The sequence below is a fragment of the Dipodomys ordii genome, unplaced genomic scaffold, assembly GCF_000151885.1.
Source record: "Dipodomys ordii isolate 6190 unplaced genomic scaffold, Dord_2.0 Scaffold140, whole genome shotgun sequence".
NCBI classification, from domain to species: Eukaryota; Metazoa; Chordata; class Mammalia; order Rodentia; family Heteromyidae; genus Dipodomys; species Dipodomys ordii.
This window is the reverse complement of record NW_012267356.1, coordinates 3,560,913-3,565,406: the sequence shown is the minus strand read 5'-3', so window position 1 is coordinate 3,565,406 and position 4,494 is coordinate 3,560,913.

Genomic DNA, 4,494 nt, shown 5'->3' with positions numbered 1-4,494 from the left:
TGGCTCACACCTATAATCCCAGCCAGTCAGGAAACTGAGATCTGAGGATCACAATTCAAAGGAAGCGTGGGTAGGAAAATCCATGAGACTCTTATCTCCACTTAACAACCAAAAAGTTGGAAGTAGAGCTGTGGCTTAACTTGTAGAGCATTAATCTTGAGCAAAAAGGCTCAGGGACAGTGCCCAGGCACTGAGTTCCACCCCCAGGATTGGCACAGACACACATTAAATGGATGTTAAACAAAGTATCTGTAAACAGAAACACATATCAGACAAGATTGCACATAGATCAACTTAGGCAAATGTTGCCACTAGATGTTTGCAGGAACATAACTCTCCTTAGAAACATTGGTTCAGGATTAACTTAATTCTATCAGTCTACAGAAAACATTACTACTGCAAATAATTGTATCAACTGCATAGAAAAGAAATGGAAGCCAGATGAGAATGGCTTCAACAGGCCAAGATAAAAAGAGTCACTGGAGGACCACATACCAAAGAAAATTATTCTCAAGAATGAGGATAAACCAGGAGCTAGTGGCTTACACCTGTAATCCTAGCTACTCCAGAGGCTGAGATCTGAGGTTCATGGTTCAAAACCGGCCCAGGCAGGAAATACTATGAGATTCTTATCTCCAATTAACCACCAGAAAATCAGGAATAGCACAGTGGCTTAAAGTGGTAGCATCGCTCAGCGACAGTGCCCAGGCTCTGAGTTCCAGCTCCATGATTGGCAAAAAGAAAAAAAAGAAAAAGAAAAAGAAAAGAATAAGGGGGACAAAAAGATCTTCTTCAGGAAACCTAGAACTGAAAAGATTTGCTTCCTGCAATTTTTCACTTAAGGAAATTCTAGAGAAAGAAAGTGTATTTCTAGAGTAAGCAAATTTATTCAGATGGAAAAAGAAATGAACATCAAAGAAAGTGATCATAGTTAAGTGTTTAAAACAATAATGTGGGGATATAAGAAAACAGAACTAAAATTTAAGACAGCATATGTTAGCAGAAGTGGCCAAAACTTTAAAAGCTATGAGCCTGGAAAAAGAATGAAAGTGCCAACTAAATTTACATATTAACAAACTTGAATCTTCAAATATCAAAGGCAGCCAGTTAAAAAATAAACATAAGGTGGGTTTTCTTCAAAGTGGTAGAGAAAGTTTACCTTAAATTTTATAGAAAAGGGGCTGGGAAGGTGGCTCAGTGGTAGAGTGCTTGCCTTGCATGCCTGAGGCCCTGGGTTCAATTCCTCAGCACCACATAAAGCAAAAAGAAAAAAGGCAGAAGTGGTGCTGTGGCTCAAGTGGTAGAGCACTAGCCTTGAGCTAAAGAACTGAGGGACAGTGCCCAGGCCCAGAGTTCAGGCCCCACGACCAGACCCAAAAAAGAAAAAAAAAATTATAGAAAATAAGATGAGCAAGGGAAGCAAAAGAAATACAGAACAATTGTAACAATTATAAAGCACAAAATAATTTTCTGTAAATAAACCATAATTACCTAATTCATAATGACAAAAAAACGTAGCTACTAAAACCTTAAATAACGGGTAAATTTTCTAGATTTAAAATTTTAATTTAGCTACATGCCACTGTTCAAGGACATATCTAAAATATGACACAATACATTTTTTTGTTGTTAGTGGTGGTCATGAACTCTGGGCTTGGGCGCTGTCCTTCAGCTCTTCAGCTCAAGACTAGCACTCTACCACTTGAGCCATAGCACCACTTCCGGTTTTTGGTGATTTATTGGAGATAAGTACAAGTCCTTATGTCGAAAAACGAACTTTACAACTTTGGCGGGAGGGAGTTGGGATGGGAAGGGGGGAAACAAAGGAGGAGGCAACAATGCTTGATAAGAAATGTACTCATTACTTGCCCATGTAATTGCAATCCCTCTGTACTGTATTTTCACAATTAAAAAAAAAAAAGAGTCTCACAGACTTTGCTGCTTGGGCTAGCTCTGAACCACATTCCTCAGATCTCAGCCTCCTGAATAGCTAGGATGATAGGCATGAGTCACCAGCGCCCGACCACAGTACATGAAAAAAAATAGAAAAATTATATCATCTGTACACTAACAGAGTTCAGATAAAAACTAAAAATCTCTAAGGACAAAGGGATCTCCCATAATGACAGTTAATACAATTTTTAAAAATGTCAGTGGTTATAAGTTGGTACACATAAAATAGCATTACCTCAATAACAATATAAGGCAAAAATTAACAGATTATAAAGATAAACTTTTTTAAACTTTGGACAAATTTCCAAGTGCTCATATCATATAGTCAATAATCTCTTTTATAATGCTTTAAAGTAGGAAATTGAATTAGAGGAAAGAATTAGAATGTATACACGTAAAAAATTCCATTGTTTTTAGTCATGCATTATTCAAAAAAGAAATCATCATGAATTTTAGAAATTTGTTGAGAAAAAAACAATGAACTAAGTAGCTAATTTCAAAAGTTTGAAAGAAAATAACTAGACAAACCTTTTAAAGATAAGAAATAATGGAAGAAAAAATTCAAAGACAACTTCCAATATTTCTACACATAGCCAATGTAATCCCCCTGTTGCATGTGGGTGGGTCAGACCTAATTAGGCATGCCATTCACAGAGGGTTTAGAGTTCACAATACAGAAGTCTGAAAAATTCAAAGCTCCAGCAATTTTTTTTTTTGCTGGCCTGGAGAAAAACAGAGCCATGTACAGAATTGTCTATAGGGGCTGCACAACAAAAGAAATGTGTTTGTTATAGAAAGTCAGAATTGTACATCCTCAATTTATTATAAAAATCAAGAAAAACTATCCTATTGTTAAATTAACAAAAGCAAAGAAAATTCTTATCTACAAAATCAAATAAAAAATTTGCTATACTATCTTCAGAATGCAAAAGAAAGAAAGAAATGTAGCTTGAACCAGTACAATTTATCCAAGGAATTCAAGGATAATTTATCAGAAGAACATCAATTAAAACTTATTTGGCACTAGAATATTCCTGGAACTCAAAAAATCAAATCCTCCAACAACAAATCCTCAAAGAAACAACTGCCCAATAAATAAGTGGGCTAAAGACTTAAAGAGAAACTTCTCTGAAGAGGAAAGAAGAATGGCCAATAGACACATGAAGAAATGTTCAATCTCCCTAGCAATAAAAGAAATGCAAATCAAAACAACATTGAAATACCACTTCATTCCATTTAGAATGGCTAAAATCAAGAACTCTAATAACAACAGATGCTGGAGGGGATGTGGACAGAAGGTAACCCTACTGCATTGTTGGTAGGAATATAAACTTGTTCAACCACTTTGGAAAATAGTATGGAGGTTACTCAAAAGACTCCACATAGAGCTCCCCTATGATCCAGCAATCCCACTTTGGGGCATTTCTCCAAATGATCACAAACAAGACAATAGTAAAGCTACCAGCACAACTATGTTTATTGGAGCATTATTTATCATAGCTAAGATATGGAACCAGCCCAGATGCCCCTCAGTAGATGAATGGATCAAGAAAATGTGGTATATACACCAATGGAATTCTATGCCTCCATTAGAAAGAATGACATTGCCCCATTTGTTAGGAAATGGAAAGGCGTGGAAAAAATTATATTATATGAAGTAAGCCAGGCCCAAAGAAACAGAGGTCCCATGGTTTCCCTTATTTGCAATAACTAGTATATGTCTGAGACAAGCAGAAATGGTCAGACAAGTTGATGTTAGGTGAAATGAACCCCAAGATAAGGATTCAAATGTTTTTTTCTTTCTTGCAATTGTTTCTAACACATTTATAAGATTATTTCTTTGTTGCTTTGTATGTCCCTCCCCACAGTTTAACCCCTGTTTTCACTGTATTTGATGTTGGCATACTTTGTGGAGGGGAAGGGAAAAAACAAATTGTTTAAATAGGGATACAGGTGGATCCATTGCAACAATGAAATATACAATAAGTTATGTCAAAAAACGAACTTTATGACTTTTGGGAGTGGGAGCCCAGGGGTCGGAGATGGGAAGGGATGGGAAGGGGAAACAAAGGATTAGGCAACAATGCTTGATAGGAAATGTACTCATTACATTGCCCATGTAATTGTAACCCCTCTGTACAGTATTTTCACAATTAAAAGAAGAAGAATGCAATCAGCAATGGTTGCAGTGGGAACTATAAAAAATATTTTGAACCCATTTGTAATAAACTAGTATAAAATGCTCATTGTGGGGGGAATATGTGAAAATAGAAGTAGGAAATCTGAAGAGACAGGCAGGAGAATGATGGAAAGGGTGACGATACAGATCAAGATGAGTTGTAAGAAACTGACATGTTAAATTGAAACCCCTTTGGAAAACTACTTGAAAGATGTTTTAAGTGTATGCTAACAGTCATATGACAGTTGGAGTATTTTATCAGCATGTGACACATAGCAGTTGGTTAATGAGAATATAATATCCTCAGTGCCTGCAGCTAACAATTCTAAACTCAGTCCTACCTCAAGAATGTCCTCAGCTGG